The sequence below is a fragment of the Mercurialis annua genome, linkage group LG2 (assembly GCF_937616625.2).
Source record: "Mercurialis annua linkage group LG2, ddMerAnnu1.2, whole genome shotgun sequence".
Taxonomy (NCBI): domain Eukaryota; kingdom Viridiplantae; phylum Streptophyta; class Magnoliopsida; order Malpighiales; family Euphorbiaceae; genus Mercurialis; species Mercurialis annua.
In genome coordinates, this window is record NC_065571.1 from 46,480,182 (window position 1) to 46,495,883 (window position 15,702).

General features: G+C 32.7%; 2 long non-coding RNA genes across 3 annotated transcripts; both read left to right on the forward strand.

Moving 5' to 3' along the window:
• The first annotated feature begins 4,430 nt into the window (after positions 1 to 4,430).
• LOC130015057 (uncharacterized) lies at positions 4,431 to 7,090 on the forward strand. 2 transcript variants are annotated; one of them, XR_008790070.1, is made up of 3 exons: positions 4,673 to 4,841; positions 6,086 to 6,174; positions 6,898 to 7,090. It is a non-coding gene; the product is annotated as an uncharacterized LOC130015057 (long non-coding RNA). The 2 variants fall into 2 exon arrangements; XR_008790069.1 differs by lacking the exon at positions 6,898 to 7,090 and having other exon boundaries at positions 4,431 to 4,841; positions 6,086 to 6,236.
• Positions 7,091 to 12,279: 5,189 nt separating this feature from the next.
• Positions 12,280 to 15,024, forward strand: LOC126666915 (uncharacterized). The gene is made up of 3 exons (XR_007638016.2): positions 12,280 to 12,448; positions 13,700 to 13,788; positions 14,511 to 15,024. It is a non-coding gene; the product is annotated as an uncharacterized LOC126666915 (long non-coding RNA).
• The last annotated feature ends 678 nt before the right edge of the window (positions 15,025 to 15,702 follow it).

Consider the following 15,702-nt stretch of genomic DNA (forward strand, 5'->3'; position numbering starts at 1 on the left):
AAGCAGCAACCAAATCTTACCTGCCAGTAGATTCCTCACATCACTCTTAGATCCATATATATATATATATATATATATATATATATATATATATATATATATATATATATATATGACAATTCATCACATATCAATATTAGAAAACAACTTTTTAGCGACGAAAAAAAGGCTTAAATTTATCGCTAAACTAGTTTAGCGACGAATTACCGACAGACGAAGTCGCTAAACAGTTAGTGACGAGAAAAAAGTTATGTTGCTAATTTAGCGACAGATTAGCGACAACAATAAATTGATTAGCTACGGTTGAGATATTGATTTTTCAAAAATTCTCGACTATTTAGCGAAGGATTATCGACAATTTTTTTTAATTTAAAAAAATAGATTTTTTATTAAATTATAAAGACTATTAATTTGAACTATTATTTAATATCAATTTTAATTACTCCCGCATTTTAAATATTTATATTGTAAATAATTTTTTTTAAATTTTTTTCAAGTAATTACTTTTTTATTAATAATTATTAATTTAAAAAATTAATTTAAATTAATTAATTTTTAGCGACGTATTTCAAAATCCGTCGCTACTCCGGTCAAAAATTAGCGACGGTTTTAGAAATTTGTTGCTAATTAGCGACGGTTTTAAAAATTTGTCGCTAATAAGCGAAAGATTTAGTAATTTGTCGTTAATTTTGACCGGATTAGCGACAAACAAGTAATATGTCGCTAATTAGCGACATATTTCTAAATCTGTAGCTTATTTTGGCTTAAAAATTTGGCGCCTATATTTCCATCAAAATAGCGACCCGCCGCTAATATCTATCGATAATTTTTAGCAGGAAATTTCCCGTCGAAATGGCGACGGATCCATCGCTAAAATCCGCCGGTAATGTTTGGCAGGAAGTTTTCCGTTGAATTAGCTATGCATATCATCATTAATCCGTCGGCGATTTAGCAACAGAAAAATGTATTGCTTATCCGTCGAGAAATGACAAATTTAGCGACAGAATTTTAGTATGCTGTAAGAATTCATCGTTAATTTGTTGTTTTTTATCATTGATAAGCACTAAATGATTATTTATTATAATTTAAAAGTACATATTATCTATTAATTTTGGATGAATAGAGTAATTGACAATTTTTTTGTTTTGACATTATATTCTTAAAAATAATAGTAAATAAAATAATTTCGTATTATTTTAAAACAAAATGTTGCAAAATTATTGAGTCAAATTTAATTTTCCGAAATCCAAATGCTTGAATACTAAGATTATGCAACTTGAAAGTGAAATGATAGGTTGATTTTTATTAATACGACGAATATAGAAGGGGAAAAAGTAAATATTTGGATGATAGGGGACGAGCTTTTGAAATGGTCTTCCACTCCCACTTGAATCAAATAGAAATATGAATTTGGAATCCACTTTTTTGCTTTGAAATTGGAGAAATTGACTTCCATATATAGTTTTACGCACATGCTTTTCAATTCAACAACAATCCATTTTCCTCCCCAAACTTGACACAAAAGATCTATTAAGATCAAATTCATAACTTTGGAAAAAAAAAACCACAAATTTAGTATTTTGCCTCATTTTATTTGCTCAAATGAGGCGGTAAAAAAAATTAGACTACAATTGACCCACTAATAATTAATATGCATAGCAGATTGAAATTTTATTATTTATTAGAATCATTAATTTATTAAATACTTCATACGACGTAATATTAAAATCGGTTCCCTAAAATTTTATTAATTATTAGAATTATTAATTTATTTAGTATTAATTATTAGAGTATCTACTATATATATACACACAAAATGAAGCCAATGTGGCAGATAATTATTCGACAATATAAAACTAAATGGGCAAAACGAGGCAAACTATCAAGTTCATAGTGTTTTTCTAAAACTATAAACTTGACCTTAATGATATTTTGTATAGAGTTAAGAGGGCAAAAAATGAATCTTTTTTCTTTCTCAATTAGAAATAAAAAGTTAAAAAAAGGCACAAATAAGCCCTTTAGCTTTTAATGAAACGATATTTATGTCTCGAAAATCTAACTCAGTTCAACTCGGCTCCTAAATTTATAAAATTGTGCAACTAAGCCCTTACCCTAACAAAATAATAACCGGCGCTAGTCTAAAAGGCCGATTTGCAATGATTTTATATATTTAACCGGATTAAAATTTAAAGCTTTAAATATTCTTTCAGATGAAGTTTAAGGGCGTAGTTTTATTCAAGAGCGTATCGACACCTTTTATAAATTTAATTAAAAATAAAAATTATTTCACATATAATGAGTATACATAAATGTAATGAGTAATTCATAATTTCAAATATAATTAATTACGAATTATTTCAATAAATAAATTTTAATTGCTAATAATATTTTTGTGCCGAATTTTAAATATAATTTAGAGTATAATATTTTTTTAGTATCAAAGCATCTTTAAAATTTCCATTAATATGAACATATACAATAGATTTTATAGTAGAGATTTAATTAAAATTCTAATTTAAATTGTTTCAAATATAAAAAGTAATTTTTCTTCAAAAGAAAAAAATAAAACATATTTTGAATAATAAAAAAGAATAGAATGCAAAACTATAGAGTTTTGTTAGAAGTGAGAGCATCCACAATAGAAAGTGTTTAAAACTCAATAACCGGTTGGTATTGAGCACTTTCCATTGTGAGTGCTCAATATTTATTGAGTGGTTGATGCAATAAAGACTCACTCCTCTATTTTATTTTTTATTTTATTCTTTAAATTATATTTAATATAATAAATAAAAATATGGGACCCTTATTAATTTATTTTTTTAAGTCTAACTATTGTAAAGATTGTATAATAAATATGAGTTTAATGAAAAGCTGATGTGGCATGACTATAAATCTCAAAAACAGTTTAACGACTGTGAATGCTCTTATAATTTAAATGTATGTTTAATATCTTCAATGTATAAACACTTATAACTTAAATGATTGAGAAATAAGCATATTTCAAGATTAAATTAAATTAAATTGAACTTTAAAATAAAATTAATTTAATTAGACTTTTTGATTAAATCGGTAAATGTAGTTTAATTTGATCTTCTTTATATATTATTTATATCTAATTGGACTTCATAAATAATCAGTTTTCAATTAAAGTTAAGTCCAACCAGGTTGTCTAGCGGTTCTAAAAAAATTATTAGCAATTAAAAAAAGAGAAAATTTTCTATAGTACACTATTTTATATTTAATTTTCAAGTTTACATTATTTTTAGGGTTAATTACATATTAAATCATGACCTTTACACCAAGTTACAAAAACACATGACCTCTAAAACGTGTCAATCATAGACACCACCTTTCATTATTTTTCAATTTATTATGGACATATTTTTCGGTAAAATTTTGGAGATTTGGACATCCGATGTGTCTGCCACGTGTCATGCCACGTCCGTAAAAATGCTATTAAAAATTGTCGATGTTATTTATTAAAAGAAATGAAAGGTGGTGTTTGTGATTGACACGTTTTACATGTTATGTTATTTTTGAAAATAGGTGCAAAGGTCATGATTTTATATGTAATTAACTCTTGTTTATAAATATATTTACAGGTCATGCCTTTTGTTTTTACCAAAAATATACCTTTGTTTATTTCTAAAATATATTTTTTCACTTTTTACTAATTCTACTCTTTTTGATAGATTTTCTTGTGGTGTTTTTTTTTTGTTTTTTTTATTCTTTTTTTAATGTAATTATGGTGTTTTTATAGTGTATTTATGGTGTTGTTTAGTGTAATTATGGAGTTTTTTTATAGTGTATATATGGTGTTGTTTAGTGTAACCATGGTATTTTTATAGTGTATCTATGGTGTATATATGATGTATCTATAGTGTTTTTATAATGTATAACATAAAAACACTGCAAATACACCATAAGCCCTGCAAATACACTATAAATACACTAGAAAAACACCATAAAACATAGATACACAAGAAATATACTATAACATAAATACACAATAAAAACACTGTAAATACACATTTGAATATATTTTTTACATATCTCTCTAAAGTTTTATAAAAAAAAGTAATATATTTTAATTTTGGGTTAATTACATATAAAATCACCACCTTTACACGAATTTTTAAAAATAACACGACTTTTAAAACGTGTCAATTCAAGGCATCACCTTTCATTTCTTTTCAAAAACAACATGGGCACGTTTTTTGATAAAATTTTGCTGACTTGGATGCCTGATGAGAGTGCCACGTGTCACGCCACGTGTAATACCCCGTAGAATTTTTAGCGTTTATTTTCGTGTGTGTCCGATTTTAATTAATTAGGACCTCGAAAATAGTGAATAAATTCACGTGATGAATTTATAAGGGTGAAAATGTGATTTGCTATGTGTTTGCCTTAAATGTGATTTTTGGCAATTTTACGTGTTAAAAGTGAATTTTGTGATTTTTCACTAAAAACCGTAAAAATAATTATTTTAAATATTTTTAAAGGCCCAAAAATATTTTAACTCAGCCCATATGATATGATTTAATGTTTTTGAATATTTGGTAAAGTTGAGTTTATTTTGCCCCTAGAGTTCGAATTATTTACAAGAATGCCATAATGGCAAACTTGTAAATAATTGAAACTCCAAATAAATATCTAGATATTTTCCTAAGCTAAACTTGGTGCCCAAGTCTCTATTTCATCTTCTTCATTTTGTGGGTGCCGAATACTCCATAGCTCCCAACACAAAACCTTACACTTTTATTTTCTCTCAAAACTTTCTTCACGAAAATCGTCGGAAATATTGCGTAGATCGTGTGTGTGTGTTTGCATGTTCGTTTGAGGTATAATTTCAAGCTCAAAACCTTACTTTTAGTTGCTGATGTTGGTTAAGTGTTAGAAACATGCATAGGATGGTTTATATTTGATGTTTGATGAATAATTAGTTGGTTTTAATTGCTAGTTTAATGGGTTTCGGTTTTAAAATAATTTTTCCGTGAAAATTAAATTATTTATTTAAATTTCTGGGCTGATCTAAATGATGATATTTATATATGCTTAAAAGTGAAATTTTTGTGGATTAAAAATGTTAATTAATTCGGGTGTTAATTTAATTAGTTGGGTTTCGATTTTTAATTGTTTTAAAGCTTAAAAATAGCTTAAAAATGGTAAATAAAGGGATTTTTAATTTCTGGAAATAATTTTGTTCATGGATGAGTTATATTTGTGGTTGATGTTAATTAAATGTATAATGGTTAATTTTTAGCGGTTTAATAATTGGGTTTAATTTTTAATAACTCTATTCGGCCAAAATTGTTCTAAAAAGGGTAAAACTGTCATTTTAATTTCTGGGCAGAAATTATTTATAAAAAAAATTATGAAATATGTTTGATAATTATTTGTGGAGTTTAAATGATTTTTGTGTGGTGTTTTGACGGATTAATAATCGGTTTTGATTACTAATTGATATTTCGGTTTTAATGGTTAAAATAAAGGAAAATATTATTTTAAAAATATTGGGCTGCTGTTTTTACAAGATAAAAATTAAAAATGTATTTGAAAATGATTTTGGTGAATTTCGGTGTTAAAATGGCTTAAAATGAATTTTTAAGCGTTTTAAGCGTTTTTGAGTTTTCCGGCCAAAACCACCGGAATACGGTGACCGGAGTATGAGTAGAGGGGATAGAGCATGTTGGCTCAGTCCTAAACTCATTTGGCAGCAGTTAGTGCCGAAATGTTTTTGGCAGAAAATAAGGGGGGGCCGAGCCCCGGGTCAAAAATATTTTACGGAAAAATATTTTTGGATATTTGTGAATTGTGATATGTTTGATGAGATTTTCTAAAAGTGTATTTTAGAAAATTATGTGAATTGAATGTGTGATAGAATTATATGGAATTATAATTCTATGATTATTTATTGAAATAAATAAACTACGTGGTGTATCGTATAGAAATACGATGACGCGGATATAGATAGTCGGAATCAAATTTGGTTTGTGATTATGTGGTTTATATGGTTGAGTCGGTCTAGAGTATATCCTAGAATTTAGAGTTATTACATTTATTAATGTTTTAATCTCTAAATTAGATCCAGCGAGTTTTGTCGCGGAAACCGGCGAGCAAAGGTTTTGATATTCGACGGGTGGTATTTTTATATATTTGGAATAAGCGAGTACTGTGAGTGTGTTTACAACTTATACTGCTAAATATTAGTATTAAAAATATTGCGAACTGCTTTACATGATTTGCAAATGCTTTATTTTATTTTGAATTTAAATCGCATGAACTATATACATAGTTTTGAAACCGATTTAGATTCATTGAAACGTGCTTACTATTGGGCGGCAATAGTGCTGTGTGATCACCGGTATTGCATTTAGAATGGTTGCATGTGAAAATGGTATGTGGAAATCTGGACGACGGTCTGGAAGTCAGGCGACGGCCTAGACATATGGCAGATCTTCAGAGGCAACGGAATATAGACGACCAAAGGCAGTCAGCAAACTGCCGAGATCTGAGAGGTTGAACCTTTTATTAAAAAAAAAAGTGAAATTGGCGACAGTATTTATGTACTGCCGAAATCCGTTGTATTGTAAGAAGAGTCTGGGACTTTCAAATACGTAAAATAAAAATAATCGGATTTGACTGGCTAAAAGTACAAAAAGAGAAAATAAATACGGCCAAAGAAAAATAAAAGGTTAACCCGAATGGAATGGAAAAAAAAAATGGAATATTTATGTTTCCTGTTTTGAAAGCATATAGGAACATGAATCATGGTTTAGGGTTTCATATGAATCGGTAATCTGGAATGCATTGCTTTCATATTAATGTTTATTAGTACATGTTGTACGCATTCACCAGTTTTTATAACTGACCCCGTTGAATTTAATATTTTTACAGGCGAGTAGTTTGACGTGTGGATTTCCAATTTCTTGTTCCGGAAATCCCTAGCTTGAATAAGTGAGAATGACTTTCCTTTATGTGTCTAGAGTTGCAGTAGCTAGAATAATGAACGGTGATACCTTAGTAGTCGTTGGACTTGATTATGCTTTATATTTTATTATAACGCTTAAACTCTGATATAATGTAATATGTGAATGTTGTGCGAAAGTCCGAGCGACTGCACGAGTATAAAATGCGGCAAGCGCATCTGCATAATGAAATGCAGTAAAATCCATAATGAAATGGTCTGCATAATGAAATGCAGTTAAGTCCATTAGAGAAATGGCCTGCATAGTGAAATGCAGTAATTACCATAGTAAGGTGGTATGCATAATGAGATGCATGATAAACCATAGAGAAATGGTTTTGAAAACTAAAATGCAATAATTAAAGAGAAAATTATGTGCATGTTTTTAAATGGTAATTTTTATGAGAACGTTTTAAACTGCGATTTTAAAATGTTCAAAAATGATTTGAATTCCGCGAAAAATTTTAAGTGATTTTAATGTATTTTTAAGGCTTGCTACGGGTTTCGGAGCAACCACTCCCATTCCCTAGCGCCGGTCTCGATGCCGAGAATCGGGTCGTGACAAAGGTGGTATCAGAGCAATGGTCGAAAAACGGGCCATTGTCGAGTTTGATATCAAAGTGATGGTTTATAATCTTAAACCATTACTAATATGTGAAAGGTGGTATCATTGTAAAATACCGTTTGGAATGTGAACCTAGGAAATTAATATATATAGAGTCTACTGCAACATATAAGTTTCTGTCATGTCATTTGTTAAGTCATCATTTGTTTTAAATATTCCCAGCTGTGCTCTAGGATCGAGTCTGTATGCTTGTTAGGAGTAAGTAGAGCCTGATAGTATACGATTAGAACGTTTAGATAGATTTTTAATAGACGACGTGCTTTGATCAGAATGGCTGATCAGCATGAGGAAAACATTCAAGAGGAGAATGTTCATGATGAGGAGTCCGTTCATAACGATGCGATACCCGCAGCAGGCGAAGGTCGTGGACGTGGACGTGGTCGAGGTCGTGGTAGAGGCCGTGGGCCTAATTTTAATATTCCGGGCTTTGATTTCGAACAATTTTTAGCTGGCATAGCAGCCATGCAAACGAATCAAGCGGAAGTGCAGAATATGCACAGAGAGCAGTTGGATTATCAACAGCAGAGAGTTGGTGCTAATGTTGATCGTGATCTCGTTATGGCTTACATGAGGCTCAAGCCCATGAAGTTTGATGGATCAAACGATGCATTAGATTTCTTAGATGAAGTAGAGATGAATGCTAGACGTCTTAATGCTAGTGAAAGACAGTCTATACTGATGGTGGAGATGTCAGTAAAAGGATCTGCGAAGGATTGGTTTCAAAGGCATATTCAACCAAGTATGGGAGAGATGACTTGAAATGAATTTGTCACTCGATTTAAGGAATTCTTTCTGCCGTTATCAGTAACGGAGAATCATCGAGAGAAGTTGTTGAATCTGAATAAGATAGGAAAGACGGTGCAGGAATATGTGACAGAGTTCACAAGATTGAGTCGATTCACACCTGATCTAATGTTGGATAGAGATAGGGTGAATTCAAGGTTTATTAAGGGGCTAGGACCCGAATATATTGGATTGCTATCTGATGTTAGTAAGGATTTGGTGCAAATCATCGATAGTGCACGTCAGATGGAAAGTACTTTGATCCAATTTGGAAAGATCAATGTTACTGGTGAGCTCGTAAGAGAAGGAACTGCTAGTTCGAATACGAACAGGTTCACTGGACCATATCGTAAAGGATTTAAGAAGGGAAAGAAAGATAGGAGGTTCAGTATGTCTGGATCAAGTTCTAGTGGACGAAGTTCAGGAGGAACAGTACCACTATGTAATACTTGTGGGAAGAAGCATTTTGGGGTATGCTTTATGACGAGAGGTTGTTACACGTGTGGGCAGCAAGGTCATTTCTCAAGAGAATGCCCTATGTCTGGACCACAAGGTTCAAGTGCTAGTGTTGTTCAACCAGTGTTTCAACAACCTAGACCTGTATATCCTGCAGTGTCTGGGCAGGCACAGAACCAGAATATGTTTAATGGACAACGTGGAAGAGGATATGGTTTTGGTAATCGTGGTGGAGGAAGGACCACAGGCGGACGAGGATCTGGAGCAACTGCTAGCGGAGGACAGGCTAGAGTTTTTGCGATCAATCCTCAAGAGGCGAATGCGTCGAATGCGGTAGTGCAAGGTATATTTTCAATATCTTCGCATGATGCATCAATTTTATTTGATCCCGGTGCTACGCATTCATTTGTATCGTCGAGTTTTGCATTAAAATTAGGAATTCAACCTGTGATTTTGCAAAACCCATTGTTAGTAGCTACACCTGTAGGCGAAAGCATAGACGTTACTGTAGTTTATCCGTCGTGTCCTGTGTTAATTGGAGAGCGAGAATTGCTTGCGGATTTGTTGTTGCTCAATGTCTTGGAATTCGACGTCATCCTAGGAATGGATTGGTTGTCGCAACATTATGCAAATGTGGATTGTAGAGAAAAGATAGTGACGTTCCATGCACCTGGAACTGAACTTATCTCTATTCGGGGAGAGAAATTGGAAACCCCAAAGAGTTTAGTCTCGGCTTTGAAAGCGAGAAAGATGTTAAGTAAAGGATGTCAAGGATTTTTAGCTCTGGTACGAGATATTCAGAAGGAAGTTGGAAATGTGAATGATGTACCAGTAGTTTCGGAGTATTCTGATGTGTTTCCAGAAGAGTTACCTGGATTACCACCAGATCGAGAGATTGAATTCTGTATTGATCTAGTTCCTGGTACAAGTCCAATATCGATACCTCCGTATCGTATGGCACCAGCAGAACTAAAGGAGTTGAAGGATCAATTAGGAGAATTGATTGATCGTGGATTTATACGACCAAGTGTCTCACCTTGGGGAGCACCTGTGTTGTTTGTTAAGAAGAAGGATGGATCTATGAGACTCTGTATAGATTACAGACAGCTCAATAAGGTCACAATCAAGAATAAGTATCCTTTACCCAGAATTGACGATTTATTCGATCAATTGCAAGGAGCGAGGTACTTTTCGAAGATTGATCTGAGGTCAGGTTATCATCAGTTGAAGATCAGAAATGATGATATTCCAAAGACTGCATTCAGAACAAGATACGGTCATTATGAATTTTTGGTGATGTCATTTGGATTGACAAATGCACCAGCGGCTTTCATGGATTTGATGAATCGGATTTTTAAACCGTTTCTAGATCAATTCGTGATAGTGTTCATAGATGATATCTTGATTTATTCGCGCACAGAGGAGGAGCATGCGCAACACTTAAGGATTGTGTTACTTTAGTTGAGAAGAGACCAATGATTAGAGAAGTGCATTCGTTGTTTGATCAAGGAGTTCAATTAGAGGTTTCGTATTTGGGGAGTTTGTTAGCTCAAATGACGATTAAACCTACATTGAATGATCAGATTAAGGAACTTCAGACAACGGATCCTCAACTAAAGCATGTTATTGCAGAAGTTCAAAATGGAATGAACTCTGAGTATAATTTGAAAAGTGGTATTCTGAAATTTGGTACAAGGGTGTGCGTGCCAAATGTAGAGGAATTGAAACAGAGAATTATGATGGAGGCACATGGATCTAAGTATAGTGTTCATCCTGGTTCTACCAAGATGTATCACGATGTTAAGGAGATGTATTGGTGGAATGGTATGAAAAGGGATATAGCAGAATTTGTTGCTAAGTGTCCGATATGCCAACAGGTGAAGTTGGAACATCAGAGACCATTTGGATTTTTGCAACAATTACCAATACCAGAATGGAAATGGGAAAGAATAACCATGGATTTTGTCGTTGGATTGCCTAAGTCGCAACATGGTTTTGATTCGATATGGGTTATCGTTGATCGAATGACAAAGTCGGCTCATTTCATTCCGATCAAGGTTACCTATACGGCAGCAAAGTTGGCACAGATTTATATTGAGAAAGTGGTCAGTTTACATGGAGTTCCTGTGTCAATTGTGTCAGATCGAGGATCAGTTTTTACATCCCGATTTTGGCAAAGTCTGCAAGAGGCTTTAGGAACGCGCTTAGATTTTAGTACAGCGTTTCATCCCCAAACGGATGGACAGTCTGAAAGGACCATCCAGACTTTGGAGGATATGTTAAGAATGTGTGTTTTAGATTTCGGAGGCCATTGGGATGAGTATCTACCGTTAGTAGAGTTTTCATATAACAATAGTTATCATTCCAGTATTGAGATGGCACCGTATGAGGCGTTGTAGGGACGTAAGTGTAGATCTCCAATTTGTTGGGAAGAAGTTGGAGAGAGAAAGTTGACAGGAGCTGAAATAGTTCAGATTACGTCTGAGAAAGTTCCGTTGATTAAGCAACGATTATAAACTGCATTTAGTCGGCAAAAGAGCTATGCTGATGTGAGGAGAAAGGATATAGAATTTCAAGTCGGAGATTTTGTGTTTCTTAAAATATCACCTATGAAAGGTGTAATCCGATTTGGAAAGAAAGGAAAGCTAGCGCCGAGATATGCAGGGCCTTACGAGGTAGTTGAGCGAATAGGAAAGGTAGCTTATAAGTTAGCATTACCGTCTGAGATGTCGCAGGTACATCCAGTGTTTCACGTGTCGATGCTTAGGAAGTATATTCCTGACCCTCATAGACTTATTCAACCTCAGGAGGTTGAGATAGATGAAGAACTATCTTATGAGGAGGAACCTGTAGAAATTGTGGATACCCAGATTAGGAAACTCCGTAGTAAGGAAATACCTATGGTAAAAGTGCTCTGGAGGAGCCGTACAATTGAGGAATGTACGTGGGAAACAGAGGCGGATATGCGGAAACGATATCCCCACTTGTTTGCTCAAGGTAATAGTTTGTTTTGAAATTCGAGGACGAATTTCTTATAAGGAGGGGTGAATGTAATACCCCGTAGAATTTTTAGCGTTTATTTTCGTGTGTGTCCGATTTTAATTAATTAGGACCTCGAAAATAGTGAATAAATTCACGTGATGAATTTATAAGGGTGAAAATGTGATTTTCTATGTGTTTGCCTTAAATGTGATTTTTGGCAATTTTACGTGTTAAAAGTGAATTTTGTGATTTTTCACTAAAAACCGTAAAAATAATTATTTTAAATATTTTTAAAGGCCCAAAAATATTTTAACTCAGCCCATATGATATGATTTAATGTTTTTGAATATTTGGTAAAGTTGAGTTTATTTTGCCCCTAGAGTTCGAATTATTTACAAGAATGCCATAATGGCAAACTTGTAAATAATTGAAACTCCAAATAAATATCTAGATATTTTCCTAAGCTAAACTTGGTGCCCAAGTCTCTATTTCATCTTCTTCATTTTGTGGGTGCCGAATACTCCATAGCTCCCAACACAAAACCTTACACTTTTATTTTCTCTCAAAACTTTCTTCACGAAAATCGTCGGAAATATTGCGTAGATCGTGTGTGTGTGTTTGCATGTTCGTTTGAGGTATAATTTCAAGCTCAAAACCTTACTTTTAGTTGCTGATGTTGGTTAAGTGTTAGAAACATGCATAGGATGGTTTATATTTGATGTTTGATGAATAATTAGTTGGTTTTAATTGCTAGTTTAATGGGTTTCGGTTTTAAAATAATTTTTCCGTGAAAATTAAATTATTTATTTAAATTTCTGGGCTGATCTAAATGATGATATTTATATATGCTTAAAAGTGAAATTTTTGTGGATTAAAAATGTTAATTAATTCGGGTGTTAATTTAATTAGTTGGGTTTCGATTTTTAATTGTTTTAAAGCTTAAAAATAGCTTAAAAATGGTAAATAAAGGGATTTTTAATTTCTGGAAATAATTTTGTTCATGGATGAGTTATATTTGTGGTTGATGTTAATTAAATGTATAATGGTTAATTTTTAGCGGTTTAATAATTGGGTTTAATTTTTAATAACTCTATTCGGCCAAAATTGTTCTAAAAAGGGTAAAACTGTCATTTTAATTTCTGGGCAGAAATTATTTATAAAAAAAATTATGAAATATGTTTGATAATTATTTGTGGAGTTTAAATGATTTTTGTGTGGTGTTTTGACGGATTAATAATCGGTTTTGATTACTAATTGATATTTCGGTTTTAATGGTTAAAATAAAGGAAAATATTATTTTAAAAATATTGGGCTGCTGTTTTTACAAGATAAAAATTAAAAATGTATTTGAAAATGATTTTGGTGAATTTCGGTGTTAAAATGGCTTAAAATGAATTTTTAAGCGTTTTAAGCGTTTTTGAGTTTTCCGGCCAAAACCACCGGAATACGGTGACCGGAGTATGAGTAGAGGGGATAGAGCATGTTGGCTCAGTCCTAAACTCATTTGGCAGCAGTTAGTGCCGAAATGTTTTTGGCAGAAAATAAGGGGGGGGGGGGGGCCGAGCCCCGGGTCAAAAATATTTTACGGAAAAATATTTTTGGATATTTGTGAATTGTGATATGTTTGATGAGATTTTCTAAAAGTGTATTTTAGAAAATTATGTGAATTGAATGTGTGATAGAATTATATGGAATTATAATTCTATGATTATTTATTGAAATAAATAAACTACGTGGTGTATCGTATAGAAATACGATGACGCGGATATAGATAGTCGGAATCAAATTTGGTTTGTGATTATGTGGTTTATATGGTTGAGTCGGTCTAGAGTATATCCTAGAATTTAGAGTTATTACATTTATTAATGTTTTAATCTCTAAATTAGATCCAGCGAGTTTTGTCGCGGAAACCGGCGAGCAAAGGTTTTGATATTCGACGGGTGGTATTTTTATATATTTGGAATAAGCGAGTACTGTGAGTGTGTTTACAACTTATACTGCTAAATATTAGTATTAAAAATATTGCGAACTGCTTTACATGATTTGCAAATGCTTTATTTTATTTTGAATTTAAATCGCATGAACTATATACATAGTTTTGAAACCGATTTAGATTCATTGAAACGTGCTTACTATTGGGCGGCAATAGTGCTGTGTGATCACCGGTATTGCATTTAGAATGGTTGCATGTGAAAATGGTATATGGAAATCTGGACGACGGTCTGGAAGTCAGGCGACGGCCTAGACATATGGCAGATCTTCAGAGGCAACGGAATATAGACGACCAAAGGCAGTCAGCAAACTGCCGAGATCTGAGAGGTTGAACCTTTTATTAAAAAAAAAGTGAAATTGGCGACAGTATTTATGTACTGCCGAAATCCGTTGTATTGTAAGAAGAGTCTGGGACTTTCAAATACGTAAAATAAAAATAATCGGATTTGACTGGCTAAAAGTACAAAAAGAGAAAATAAATACGGCCAAAGAAAAATAAAAGGTTAACCCGAATGGAATGGAAAAAAAAAATGGAATATTTATGTTTCCTGTTTTGAAAGCATATAGGAACATGAATCATGGTTTAGGGTTTCATATGAATCGGTAATCTGGAATGCATTGCTTTCATATTAATGTTTATTAGTACATGTTGTACGCATTCACCAGTTTTTATAACTGACCCCGTTGAATTTAATATTTTTACAGGCGAGTAGTTTGACGTGTGGATTTCCAATTTCTTGTTCCGGAAATCCCTAGCTTGAATAAGTGAGAATGACTTTCCTTTATGTGTCTAGAGTTGCAGTAGCTAGAATAATGAACGGTGATACCTTAGTAGTCGTTGGACTTGATTATGCTTTATATTTTATTATAACGCTTAAACTCTGATATAATGTAATATGTGAATGCTGTGCGAAAGTCCGAGCGACTGCACGAGTATAAAATGCGGCAAGCGCATCTGCATAATGAAATGCAGTAAAATCCATAATGAAATGGTCTGCATAATGAAATGCAGTTAAGTCCATTAGAGAAATGGCCTGCATAGTGAAATGCAGTAATTACCATAGTAAGGTGGTATGCATAATGAGATGCATGATAAACCATAGAGAAATGGTTTTGAAAACTAAAATGCAATAATTAAAGAGAAAATTATGTGCATGTTTTTAAATGGTAATTTTTATGAGAACGTTTTAAACTGCGATTTTAAAATGTTCAAAAATGATTTGAATTCCGCGAAAAATTTTAAGTGATTTTAATGTATTTTTAAGGCTTGCTACGGGTTTCGGAGCAACCACTCCCATTCCCTAGCGCCGGTCTCGATGCCGAGAATCGGGTCGTGACACCACGTCAGCAAAAATGCCACTAAAAATGTGCGCGTGTTATTTTTGAAAAGCAATGAAAGGTGGTGCCCTGAATTGCCACGTTTTAAAGGTCGTGTTATTTTTGCAATTTCGTGTAAAGGTGGTGATTTTATATGTAATTAATCCTTTAATTTTTTTATCTCAGTGCCATCTGACTCCTAAATTTATAAAATCGATGGAAATCAACCATTTAAACTAATTCCGTTTATTTTTTGTAAGAGTAAGGGCTTATTTGCACCAATTTTATAAATGTAAGTTAATCCGAATTAGAGTTTTATAAACATAATATTCTTTTATCAAAATTGAAGGGCTTATTTCTACCTTTTGTCTAAAAAGGTTCATAGACTTGAAAAATCTGTTTCCATTTTGTAGTTTTTCGGTTAAAAGTACATAATTTTTTTTTGATAAATGATAATTTATTAGCACAATCACAAGAAGTGGAAGGCAAAGGAACACCGAGCAAGAGGCCTCAGTTAAATTTTACAAAACAATCCAAACATCTAAAGACATCATTCCCCGAATACGGAAATTGAGGATGA